The 14,577-nt window shown below is 30.8% G+C and overlaps 1 protein-coding gene and 1 non-coding gene across 3 annotated transcripts in view; one reads left to right on the top strand and one right to left on the bottom strand.

The window, feature by feature from the left end:
* Positions 1-1,744: 1,744 nt before the first annotated feature.
* On the bottom strand, positions 1,745-1,857 carry Trnal-caa. Its single transcript has 2 exons — positions 1,820-1,857; positions 1,745-1,790 (listed from the first exon to the last, which is right to left on the bottom strand). It is a non-coding gene; the product is annotated as a tRNA-Leu (tRNA).
* A 1,965-nt stretch (positions 1,858-3,822) lies between these two features.
* LOC115208771 (microprocessor complex subunit DGCR8-like) overlaps positions 3,823-14,577 on the top strand; it is a 72,283-nt gene continuing 61,528 nt past the window's right edge. Inside the window, exon 1 of one of the 2 annotated variants that reach the window (XM_029777103.2) lies at positions 3,823-3,956. The gene's annotated coding sequence lies outside the window, so the exon portion shown is untranslated. The remainder of the gene's footprint in view (positions 3,957-14,577) is intronic. The other variant, XM_036502687.1, reaches the window with a different exon arrangement.

The raw sequence follows: 14,577 nt of genomic DNA, 5'->3' as shown, positions 1-14,577 counted from the left end.
GAGTTCTTTTATATGGCTTAGAAAAAAAATGAAGGACTGCTGCAATAAGTATGTGAATCTGAGAGGGGAATATGTTCAATAAAATCATAATTAACTGATCCTCCTATATTTTCTTTTACCTAAAATCAGAAAATTTTCAGCACCCCCTTGTATATCAGGGAGACTTAGAAACCAGGAGACTTGTATATCAGGGAGACTTAGAAACCAGGAGACTTGTATATCAGGGAGACTTAGAAACCATGATGCAGACCAATCATGAAGGTAAAGAGTGAGGCAGGAGGGGAGTGAGACCTGAACCCTGATGGAGGCTTATCTGTATGCTAAATCCATCACTGTACTTATTGGTTAACTCTCACCTTACTAACAGAACCTCTGTACACTCATCTACCTCTAGCCCACCATATCCACCACCATGTCACTCTCCATCTGACAGTAACTTTGACTGAGCCATAGATTTAGTCAGCAACTTTTATAAAGTTGTACCTTAAGAACTTCCAGCTACCTCTACATTATATGCCAAAACCACCTCTCTCTTTCTCATCAAATGCTTTAACCAGAATGTCTCTAAATCAATGACTGTTTAATGGACTTTTGAGCTTCCATAATTTCCTTTTCTAGACTGGTTTGCATTTCTATATCCATCTAGCTCTAACTCTGAAGTTGCTAACCACTAACTCAATGTTGACTCATTGGGAAAGGACTTTACATTTACAAGCATCTGTCTATCCCCAATTCTGGTGAGAATATAGTCAATCTGGCTTGAGTGCTCACCAGACTGATAAATGATTAGATGGTTGGCTAGTTTCCTGAAGTTAGTGCTGCAGACCAGCAAGTTATTTAAATTACAGAACTGTAGAAGTCTTGTTTTTTCCTCATTTCTAGTGCCAAATCTGAAACCTCCATGAACACCATAAAATCCATTTGAGTGTTGCCCAACATATTATTGAAGTCACCAGCTATGATGATATGGTCATTGTCCTGTATTGTCGAGGTGGTCTGCAGACGAGACTCAAAGTCCTGTTCATCAGGCTTTTCTCCATTTCTGTCAAATTCATTCACACAAGGCTTTAGGCAACTCAAGGCTATACTAGAAGACATTTGTCCAAGGTGCCCAAGCAGTGGATTGAACCAAAGACCACATAGTTAGGAAGCAAGGAAGTTTCTTATCCACGCTGCCACTCCCCTCCTCTCTCTCTCTCTCTCTCTCTCTATATATATATATATATATACATACACACACATATACATCTCTCTTTCTCCCTTGGGGTCGATTTGATTGACTAAAGGTGGTGCTCCAGCATGGCCACAGACAAATGACTGAAACGAATAAAAGAATACACACACACACACACATATATATGTATACATACACGCACATATTTAAAAAATTATATATATACACACACACACACATGTATATATACACACGCACATATATAAAGAATTTCTATATACACACACATATATATACACATGCACATATATAAAAAATTTTGTATCAAGCACTTTTGCATTGCACATCAATAATGTTTTTATAAAAAAGAGTAATACACTATTCAAACAAATTTAAACATGGTGAATTAAAAATATAGATAAAAAGTGAAGACTCATTGAAACTAATAAAAATGCATAGTGTTCAGAAAGTATAAACAAAACGTCTCACAGAAACTAAGTTAAATAACAAAGCATTTATATTACACTTTCTTAAAAAAAAAATTGTAAAAAATTAACAAAAAAAGATGCTTGTCAGAAGTGGGATTCGAACCCACGCCCACATACGTGGACCAGAATACTCATTGTTCTGGTTAAGGATATTATCCTTGAGTCTGGCGCCTTAGACCACTCGGCCATCCTGACAGCTGCTTTTGCGGATCGCAAAATTCTTATAAATACCATATTGTCGATTTTTCTTGTAACTTTGTTCATAGGTTAATGATTATATATTTTTTTATATATTCCGATATTGATTTCTATAACAAATACTGCCACTTTCTATAGACGGATTCCATTTTCTTCTACTCGTAGCTATTTTCATGATGAATTAGATTTCTAAAACACTCTTTTCGATATCCCTTACCGGCTTAGGCATTTTTAAAACTAATTATAACATCATACATGTTTTTGGTGAACGTAAATATAGTCAGAGATAAAAGATTAAACAACACAAGAGTATCAAATCTTGAAATAAGTCGGAAATAAAACCATTTGTTTTTGGTTGATATATTTTACCCAACAGTCTCAGAAATTGATACTAACAGTTATGAAAATTAATTAAGGAAATATAAAGATTGAAGCCAACAAATAATGTTTTAAGTTGCTTATGAACTAATAATACACATGAGTTGCATAAAATGTCAACATAATTTATGTATTATAATACGTATGCGAAAAATATCACGTTTTCGTATCTTAAAATAGAATAACGAGACGAACCATGTACATACACATATGTATATCTATATATATAATTAGTGTAATATGTATAATAATAATGGTGTGAAATATGAACGATGACAAATTTATCGGCTGCAGCACAATATTTTATAAATGAATTGTCGATTTTAATCGACAAAAGTTATGAAATGACTAAGGACCGCGAGTTTCGTCAAGGTATAGACGAAACTCTCGGCCATTAAGTCACTTTGTAATTACCGCTGATTAAAAATTAAAGTCGTATTTCTACTGTTTCCGAGTTTTCTTTGTTCTGTTTATTTTACCAAACCTATTTCGATGGATAGCTTCGTGATTTACGATTTTATTGAACATTTTCATTAGATATTCTATTTTTAATTTAATTATACAGTGAAGTGAAAGTAAATTACATTTGATTGCAGAGAAAATAAATTTTTTAATATGTACAGGAAAAAAGGAAGAGATTCCTTTTGATACTGCCTTTGATAGACTATTTAATACATTAACTGCCTTTATTTTTTTTTCTTCTTCAATGAAGATATAACTAGATACGAAATTTTACCATAAAAAATAAAAAAACAAAAATGCTTGTAGAATAACAACAATTATTGAAAAAAGATGTTAATTCTGAAGTTAAGGCTACAGTACAAAATGTTACTTTATTATCATCTGTTGCTTTCAGAATATATATGAATATATATATATACACGAGTTGAGAATATTTCTGGTTCATAGAATTTATATAATAAAAATTTCTTAGACTAAAACATTGGTGAAATTATGGCGATATCTTGTGATTTCGGAATATAAATGCAACATTAGTGGAAATGAAACCAACAACAATGGGGAAATCTACATTTTCCTTTTCAGTCTCACACTACTCTGGTTGAGTAGGCTTATCATCAAAGGCAGCTCCAGTCGTGACTATCCCGGAGATCTTGTATATTAGGGACAACACGATCAAATGTATATATTGTTTTTATTTGTGTGATTTGAGGAAGAGATGCCTGCTATTTCCAGCAAGCTAACCTACCCCCCATATATAAATATATATATATATATTCTTTTATGTTTCAGTCCAATGACTGTAGCCATGCCGGAGCACCGATATATATATACATACACACATCAGGGGATCCCTTTAAAATATATTTGATAATCCATATGATTTTCAGTGAACGCCAAAAAAAAAAAAAAGGCATTAGTGATATATCTTCGTTTTTCATTGTAATAATTATACGAAACTAAAGCCCTGAAGAATTTTTACTATAGTATCACCTTTGGAGATTTTTGAAAATACTTCCGCCTACTACAACATTCACCTCTACTTCGACTACTCCTCCAACTTGTTCGCACGTTGTTTTTTTTTTCTATTTGGTGGAGGCAACATCAACTCCCGCTTCTAGTTGCCATCCTGCCACCACATTTGTTAACATTGCACCAACTGCCACTCGTTTCTTCGGCAACCTGGAGCGGTCCTTATTACTTCTGCAAGTTGCATGCCAAACTAAATTCTTCCGATTCATCATCTTATTCTTTATCCGGTAGGTTATTTAGTAACTCATTCTGCATAAAATTTTTTGTTGGTTCCCCCTCCCCGTTTATGTATTTCACTGTGGTTGCCTCTTATTATTCAATTCAAATGACGCCACTTGATCGAATTATTCACTCGAATTATATATAAATATCTAAAAATTAGGGAATGGAGTAGATCCAGGGGAAAAATTCACCTTCTGCGCTGAATATCATTGTATCTCAAAGTATGCAGTATTATAGATCCATTTTCTGACTTACGGATTCTTAGACGATTATATATAGGCGGTCAGTTTCGGAGGTGGTGGTGGGGACTGTGCCAGGTCCGCCTATATATATATATGTGTGTGTGTGTGTGTCTAAGAAACTATAAGTCAGAAAAAATATGCACTCGTGTATTTGTCACTTGAGTGGGTATATTAATCGAAGTACACAATATCGGCTGTAATGGCTCTATAATACTGTGTACTTCGATATATATACATATATATATATATATCAGTGGTACCCAATAATGAATATTTTAAGAAGAGAGATTATACAATGAAAGAGAAAAATTGAAATTAAATTAGTATATTTGGCGTATAAAAGAAATGTCTCTTTACATTTTCCCTTGTTCGTTGTCATAGAATCTAGAATTCTCCTTGTGTACAATGAGTCGAATCGTTGTGGGGTTAGGTAAAAAAGAAAAAGTGGAGCATTGTAAAGTCTAGCTAAAATTAAGGGAATTTGAATGGAAATGGCATAAAGATACCTTTATAATCAGCTGGTGAAAAGGCATTTGAGATAATTGTATTAGTAATTAACAATATAATGTAATAAATTTACTTTCCACCCTATCCTGTTTTTGCTCCATTCGTACTGTTCTTTTAATTGGTTCTCTCCTTAAAAATTGTATGCAAGAAAAGTGAAAAATCGGTAAAAAAAAAAAAGTGGAGGAGGGCAGGAATGAAAGGGAATATTCGTTTAGAAATCGCCATAAATTTGATGAATAAATGTTTCGAACATTTCACTAGTGTAACCCTTATAAATATATCTTAAACCGTTTGGTCCGCAATCCTTTCAAGCTGGTAAAGAGTAATGGTTCTTAAATTGACATCGTTGAATTAAAAAAGAAAACTATGCTATATCTTTGGTCCAGTTCATGTGAATCTTCTAGATTATGCTAATTGTCAACATTCTCTCGAGTACTTTTTTTACCCATTCAAATATGTGTGTGTGTATATATATATATATATATATATATAAATTTTTTCTATTTTTCTATCGTCTCCATTCACATTTTCAATAACTGCATCGATCTATTTTTATCGATCTTTATCATTATGTAGACCTTCTTGTTTCGTCGTTTACCACAATTATGTTATGGACAAAGTAACGCTTCTACAAAGATTCATTAATGAAGAACAACCATTTTCGCTCGTTGACTTGTGTTTTAGTCAAGATCGCATTTATTAATTAATGTAAGCTGTGTCTTCCATCAGAAGGTAATTTTGGTCAAAAAGCGATTGTCTTTAGATTAGTATTTAAAGAAAATATTTAATAATGAAAGTGAAATCGATGGCATACTCGTGTCGTGGTAGTGAGTGGTGCCTTCGTTTTTGTAATACTTCATAATGTATTCCATTATCTCCTTTTATTTCTATTTTCTTTACCTTTATCACATCATGTCTTTCATGCAAACAAATTATAATATTAATTAGCTTCCTTGACCGATTAACATAATTTAACGATTAATTTACCTGTAATTTTTTTCATTTTTATGAGTAAAATTTTTTAAAATTCATGGAAAAAAAATACGTTATATTTTTGAAAAGAGATGTTGGCGGGATATCGGAATAAGCACCCCCCGCACTCAAACGATTTGTTTAATATATATATATATATATATATATATATATATATATATATATATATATATATATATATATATGTGTGTGTGTGTGTGTGTGTATATATATATATATATATATATATATCTTAGACAGATGAATCTAGACATATACAACTTGTGAATTTCAGTTGTTGAAAGCTTGTATGCAAGTTGGCATTGTCAAACAGCCAAGACAATCTAACATGAAAACTATTGAGTAATGATAATATAATGGCTTATTAATTTTATTCAATAACTACATTAGTTTTTCCCCCCATATATATTTGTATATTAATATAAATTGGCTTTGGTTTATATTTATGTGTTATTTTCTTTGTGTCAGAATAAATCTTATTTTCATCTCCTTGTTGCATATATTAAAAAAAAAATGAAATCATATAAATTAGTGAAGAATAGTTTGAAATTAGAACAAATTCGCCGGAGCTAATTAAGAATTGAAACTCTTCTCACTGTCAATTGTAGCGCTCTCTAAGCACTGTGGTGAGTAGATCAATGTTTCGAATTTTAATTAAGCTAGTTGCTTTGATATGCAAAGCCATTATGTTTTGCCCTCAACTGTCTGCTGCCTACCATTACCCAATATCGATTTATGACATCGAGTTGTCTTCCGTACTTCTTGTTGAATAAAATGTCAGCTATCCGATTATATCATTTTTGCATTGGGTGCCTTTTTTATTATATTTTTTTTTAAATCTTCCAACTCAGACCTATAATCAGACATTCTAGTCACGAATTGTTCGTCTTCTATATGCAGGATTATATTATACAATGTTTCCATTTTAAAATGATGGAGTGTTGTCTGAAGGAGATTTGGCTTCTATTTCTAGCATTTTGATCTACTGCTTAGAGATTCTCATAGTTCCGTGATGGTACCTTTAGTTTCTCAGGTGTTAGGAAGGTTTTTTAGCGCCATTAAATATATATACTATTCTTAGTGCCATTGAATATTTAATATTTTTCTTATAATTTTTACATTGTTTTTTTAAATAGTTTTTTTTTTCTTTAGCCATTTATTTCATTGGGGAAAAATGTCGAGTTGAAAATTTCATTTTAAATTGTCATTCTTTTTGATTGATTTATTATAGAACTACCAATATTTAGAAATATATTTTAAAAATAAACATTTAAATTTGTAAATTTTGTTGGAAGTCTACAGTTTGTAAGAAAGCAATTCAAAATGTTTTCGATCTATTATAAAAGTACCTCCATGTAGTTGTGAAGACTAGTTTTTGGCTAGACCTTTAAGTCTGAAATGAGTTAATACTTCTCACTATTTTTATTTTATTTATTTATTTTTTACAATCAGATGTTTAGTACCAGGTCATCTTATATTTAGGTTCAATGCCAGAATATCAATCAGACACCCTGGTTATGATAATCCAATATATTTCTTTTACTTATTTTTATATGCAGAGGTGGGCACCGTTAATCAAAAAGTTAACTTCGTTAATTCTTTGAAAATGTAACGGAAATTAACGTTAATCTGTTAACTTTTATTGAAAAAAGACATAAGCACAGTTTAATACCCCACCGACTTTGTTGCTTCATAACTTCCAGAAAAATGGATACTTTTAAACGAAACTTTCACCCCCCCCCCAAAAAAAAAACCGCTTATATCCTGTAGATTAAGTACATGTAAAGATTTGTTGGAAAAAAATTTTTTTCGAAGGGGTTGAGGAGAGGAATTTCGGAAAATTCACAGGACCCGACATTTCCCCGCTCATAACTTTCTGGAAAATAGGTATTTTTTAATGAAATTTTATACAAAACCTTTGAAGCGATGTAGATTACGATTACAAAGAAATCTGTAGGCAAAATTTTTGGAAGGGGGCGGGGATAGGGAGGAATTTCTGGAAAACTGAGTTTCGGATCAGACGGCCCACATAAGTTGGATTTTCTCCGTTTTGACGGGGATTTTTTGCCAATGTTTTTCACCAAAGTCTTCAGAATGATGCGAGGCATCATTCACGAAAAAAAAGGAAATATTTTGTCACTCCCGCCACCCCTCACCACTTCAGTCCGAAAAGATTTTGGCCATTGTTATTTTCACTACGCACTTAAAACCCGCGAGAGAAACATTTTCGGTTTAAAAAACAAATTGTTAATAATTTCAGAGGAAAATGTGTGATTTAAGGGAGATCTGGCTGTTTCTAGCACATCCCCAAATCTCCCTCCTAATTTCTTCATCATTTACACATCTATTGATATTTTTCAGTATTCTTCCCATAAACAAATTTTATGGAATGATGATGTCAAAGTAACACACGTGAAGTCCCAACCGAGTGAGGCCGTGTTATGTGTGTGTAAGAAAAAAAAACATCTATAGTGTTCATATTAACCTGTCAGATGTAATGCTTATTTGTTTACGTTATTTTGAATTATTCAGGGTCATATTTGCTTGTAACTAAATTTTTTACATAGATTTGAAATTTTGTCAGTGGGTGCTTTATATACCACTGATTTATAGTTGTGATTTTAGCTGATCTTGTTGATCTTATGGGCAGGTAAATTTAATTAACAGGTATAAAAACAATAGCATTATGGATAAACACTAAAATTTAAATTCTTATTGGATCTTACCTGTTTGACAAAACTTTTGCCACTTTTCAAGATGAGGTACATTAATTTGAATTAATTAAAATACAGGTATAATTGGTACAAGATTTTATTCTTTTGGTAAATATTTTGTACCTCGGTGTGGAATAATTTTTTTCCACAGTATTTTTTTTTCAGGTGTATCTAACCTCCAAACCTGCTGCAAGCCACTTTTTTCTAGAAAAGAAAGGTTGGAGGGGTGGTGGAGACTGTTTCCTCTTGACAGAACAGAGAAGTTTCCCTGCTGTCTTTGCAAGCAACAAGTGGGTGGATTTGGTTTCAAATCCAAGCAGGGCCAAATGAGGCCCTACAAGTTATTTATAATAAGTAGCGTTATATCAGGGTTGAAAGAATGATATGTACAATATTAAATATGCTAGGGCAATCTGAAAACAAAAGAAACTTTTAAACGTTTACCGATTTTTATGAAATTTTTGGGTTAATGGACTTGAGTTAGAAGCTAAATGTAATGAAAGTTAATTAGTTCAATAATGATTTTTTTGGGATACACATTTAATGTGTCGTTTTTGTTACTTATAAAGACGAGTTCCAGTTGAGATTTGACTGTCATTCTCAGCAGGTCGAATGACCATGCAAAGACAGTGGCATACAGACAGTTTTTTTTTTTTTTACATGTTTTTCCTTTACTTTTTATCTTTGTTTTACAAATGAATTTGATGTATAATTTTAGAGGCTTGAAAATACACAAGCAAATTAAATTGCATGCGTGCATGTGTATATATATATATATATATATATATATATATATATATATATATATATATATATATTTCCTGTGAAATTCAAAGCTGGTACCTATTGTTACCTCAATTAACCTAATCGGTTAACAAATGTTGGATAAAACTAATATTTTAGATAACATTTTTGGTTAAATATATATGCGAAACTCCTACATTAACACCCTCTTTTCCAAACTAAGTTTTTTTTTAATTACAATTAAACTGTGTGTGTGTGTGGTAAAATCCTATTCTAGGTTTTCATTAAAATTTTTGTTTTCAAAACAAACCTGCAAGCACTTTGTATGATTTCCACTCTAAGACCTTACGCTAGTGTTTGTTTTCTCCCTTCTCTTACATATTACCAATTCTAAGAGTACTGGAGGGTAGCATTACTATTGCAGTTGTTTTATTTATTTATTTATTTTTATTTTGGGGAAGTAATGTTTCGGTATTTAGTACATTACATCAGTCATGAGTGACTGTACTAGTGTGTGTTTGACTTGAGCTCTATCAAGCAGATGAAAGACAATGTCACACTCACTCATGATGTCATAGACTTTTATCGAAAGATTACCAAAAATATTCCGAGTGTAATCTATCTCAAGTGCTTTTGTCATCCTTTATATATATATATATATATATAAAATATAGGATAGGATTTTTCGAAATGGCCAGCATATTAAAAAATACCTTTAAAGGTTAAATTTATAAACAATTTATAAGTAAGGGCAAAAGAAAAAATTTCTAATGCCAAAATATGCCGAAAATAGACATAACGTCAATAACCATGTAATTTATCACTACAAGCATGTGTTTCAAAGAAAGCCGACAGAAATTTCTAAAAAATTCCGTTATTACCATATTGGACCCGATTTCAGAGTTGGTTCATAAGAACCTTAGTAAGAAATAAGTGAAATACTTACTTATACCTGGGTATAAGTAAGTATTTCACTTATTTCTTTACTGCATTTATCACTGATGAAGAGAAGGTTCTTATGAACTAACTCTGAAATCGGGTCCGATATGGTAATAACGGAATTTTTTAGAAATTTCTGTCGGCTTTCTTTGAAACACGTGCTTGTAGTGATTAATTACATGGTTATTGACATTGTCTCTATTTTCGGCATATTTTGGCATTAGAATTTTTTTCTTTTGCCCTTACTTATAAATTGTATATATATATATATATATATATATGAAAAAAGGTTTGAAAATGCAATTTAAACGATGTTTATTTACTTAACCGGTTTCACTCTTTGGTAAAAGATTGTCAAAAGTAACATTGAATATTATGGGTTCAAAAAAAGTTTTTTACATAATTGTCACATTGAATATTATGAATTCAAAAATGTTTTTTTATACATAATTGTCACATTACATGTATAAATATAGTATAAAAAAGTTCAATAGTGTGATGAGAATATTTGTAAAAATTGGCAGAAAAGAATAAAACAAATATATTATTGGAAATTTGGTTGCGTTAATTATTGGTTGTCGCAAATTGTCACATTACATGTATATATATACAGTCTTTGGTAGAAAGGACATGTTAAAGACATAAGGAAGTGTAATAGTTTGGTGAGAAAGCTTGTAATATTGACAGAGAAAATTAAAATGGATATTTTAGACATCTCAGAATATTTTGAATCGAAGGCGAGAATTTGTTTTTTACTGACCTGTTTGTTTCAGCAGAAAAGTTGAATTGAGAGAGAAAAAAAGATGTGTACCCAGTTTGGTTTATACTTCCCCTTCAAGCATCAGTGATTTTGGGGTTATTGGGAGGTGAGTATGCGGGTGTGAATAGATGTGTCCGTGTGCCTGCTGGTCAGACAGCGTCTGTTTGTCACACACATATATACACACCCACAACAATACTATATTTATACATGTAATGTGACAATTATGTATAAAAAAACATTTTTGAATTCATAATATTCAATGTGACAATTATGTAAAAAACTTTTTTTGAACCCATAATATTCAATGTTACTTTTGACAATCTTTTACCAAAGAGTGAAACCGGTTAAGTAAATAAACATCGTTTAAATTGCATTTTCAAACCTTTTTTCATATATAATCCCACTCGTACGATACCCCACAACTCAACTTTTTTATATATATATATATATATATATATATATATATTATATATATATATATATATATATATATATATTATGTCTGGGGAGAGTCATTCTGTTTTAACGCCTAATTAATTAATACGCTCACCGATATATATATATATACACACACTTAATGTGTATTGGTAACAAATTTTCACCTTCTCAAAATCATAAATTTGCTTTTGTTCATATTTCATAATATTTTTATGAATAAATTTTATAAGATAGCTAATTGTACTAAAAATGGTGATGCCTCAAACATTTTACAAATATGGTGACATGACCCCACTTCTGCTTATGCTATTACAGGTCTATCACCAAAACTCGCCCCCACTTCTTTTTTTTTTTTTTTTTTTGAGATATGACTGCACAAACTACTCAAAGCTATGCAGTGCTATTATACTATAAATATATTTTAGTTATTTCATGTTTGTCTGATTTGGTTTGCTGATAAAATCGTGTTGGAATTGATTCTGCTTTAAATTTTGAAGTGAATAAGTCCTAGGATTGATATAATTGACAAATTTTCTTCAATTAAATGTGCCTTAACGCTTAATAGTCAAAAGAAAATAAATTGTTAATATTTGATAAAGTATGAGAGATGCTTCCAAAGCATTGTATTCTAACATTGAAAATGTTATCGTTTATCTGTTTTTCAGGTAGTGCCAATCTCTTTGTCAGCTGAGTATGTTGAAAAGTTTAATTTCTAGTTGTTAGTTGTTTACTTTTTTCAAAATGGAGGCAAATGTTATATCTAGAAAGAAATGAAGCTGCAATGTACCTAATTAGTTGAATATATTACTCTTAAATTTTTTATATATTCAAATTAATTAAAAGTTTCTCACTGAGACATACGTTTGAGCCTTCATTTATGCTGTTTACCTTTAGTCTACTATTTTCCATGTAATAATAATAAAAAAAAAACACCCATTCTATGTCAGAAAGAAAAATCCAGTCTGTAATCTAGTACCTTTGGATTAATTTTGGCAACTTGAACACTTTTGATTTATTCTTAGTTGCAAGCATGAACAATGCAGCAACTGTCTGCTTAGCAAATTGTCAATGTTATGAAGGCCTAGTCACATTTAAAATTAGAATTGATTGACTACATATTGAATTTAATATTACCAAAATGTAACATGCACTATAAGGAGTACATATATGAGAGAACCCGGTAGGACGAGAACTCATGGACTCACCATAAATAAATCTATTGAACCTAATAAATCATATAGTAAACTACAAACAGATTTCTTTTCAAATGGTCTGACAGAATTGTATGACCTGTCTCTACTTTATATTAGGAAAATAATTCAGGATCTAATCAAGTGGAAGTCAAATCAAAACATGCCAGTGAAATAAACTGCAGAAATAATAAATGGGTGGCCTTTCAGAATAGCTATCAGTACCACATGAGGAAGGAAAAAGACATGGAAGGGAAATGGGAAACAGGAAATTGAAATGTTTTTGGGATAAAATCCTTTCAAAATTGTAATTTTTAGTGTATGGAACACAAAATAAACAAAAACGAAAAAGTAGTCTCCCAATTCTTTGCCCTTTTCCTCCCCCATAATGTTATAGCCATTCCAAAAGTCTGCCACAAAATGTTGAATGTAGGTGTTTTATTCTCTCTCATATATGGCCTCTCTCTCTCTCTCTCTCTCTCTCTCTCTCTCTCTCTCCATCTCTATATATATATTCCGTTTTGTTTAAAATGCAGATATGTTAATCCTAAGTTAACCAACAATAAATTTTACTGGATTTAATTTTACATTTCTAGTAGTATTATTGCATTTCTTAAAATGCTATCTTGCATGATGGACTTAACCTCATACTTATGGCCTTGCATAATAAAATGTTTCTTTTAAAATTTCTTGCACTTCAAAAATGTATTGAGAATCACTAATTAACTAAGTTGTCTCCTGTATCTATTTTAATATGCAAATCAACAACTGTTAAAATTAATCATATGAATTAAAGTAGATCATATTTCTAAATTAACTAACTTCATCTGGAGTTCATGAAAACAAAGTAGCTTGCTTTTTTCTTTTAGTTGATCCATTTTTTTCCTACACACACACACACACACACATATATATATGTGTATGTATATATATATATATATATATATATTTATATTTATATTTATCAGCAAGTCTTTATATTTTGATTTGTTTTCAGTAATTCCAAATTGAAATCTCTTTGAACATTGTTTTCTGTTTGCCTTTCTAAAGGTTATTTGAAGCATCTTAGAATACTGTAATTATTTTTATAGCTGTTTTTAAGTCTAGAGATGTGATTAGATAATATTTCTGCTTGGAGCCACATTAATTTTGCAGTACATAATCAAATGTCATATTTATAGCAGTTAGTGCCTAAATCTTAAATACTGTTTTTATACCTTAGATTTTCATGAACAGTAAGATGTTAGAAGTATTTTAAAACTTTATATGTAAGACTTTAACTACTGAACTATGAGGTTATAAGCAAGCAAGTATATCTAAAGATTGGGTGGATGAATCAAAGTTTGAACTCAAGCTCTTGTTTTTTAAATCCCAAAATGTTAATTATCTTTTATTGCTTTATTTATAAACCAAGAAGACACTTTTACGATATCTTATTCCATGTAATTTCTGGTTATTTTCAATGGAAATTTTTTGAAGTTCTGATTGCTATTTTTTAATCAGGAAGTGCCAATGTATTGCTTAAGGGCCATTTTAGTACTTAATTTAATTTCAGTTATCCTTTGTGTAGAAAATTATTTCTTCATAACATTTTTGTATTTATGTGGTTTAAGAGTTTTTGCTAAGTCTTTGGTTTTTGTCTTTATAAATTAGTTTCTTGCCTGTTTGAGCATACTGAGAAGAATTTTCAGATCTGATATGGTTTAGTATTCATGTGAGTCAGTGACTGTGGTTAAGGTACTGGGCTTTGGGTCCAGAATGTTCTGTTGCTTAGACCTCATTGCATTTACTTCTGTAAACCTAGCTGAAAATATGTACCATGTCCACTTCATAGTTGGATATTAATGTATTCAGTTGGTGCCAATATCTTAATTCGTAGAAACATCGGTTAGCATGGTAAAAAGTTTTTATTTCTATTGAATTTGAAGGAAAACAACAGCATGAACATGAATTAGATTTTATAAAAATAGAATGTGTAGTATTAACTATTATAAAGTATTTTTTAAAGGTTTGTTTTCTTTTATGTCAATTATCTAAATTAAAACTCATTACTAAGTAGAAATTTAATCATTCACCTCTCTATTTAATTTTTATAC

Source organism: Octopus sinensis, linkage group LG1 (assembly GCF_006345805.1).
Source record: "Octopus sinensis linkage group LG1, ASM634580v1, whole genome shotgun sequence".
Taxonomy (NCBI): Eukaryota; Metazoa; Mollusca; class Cephalopoda; order Octopoda; family Octopodidae; genus Octopus; species Octopus sinensis.
This window is presented reverse-complemented; position numbering and strand designations above follow the sequence as displayed.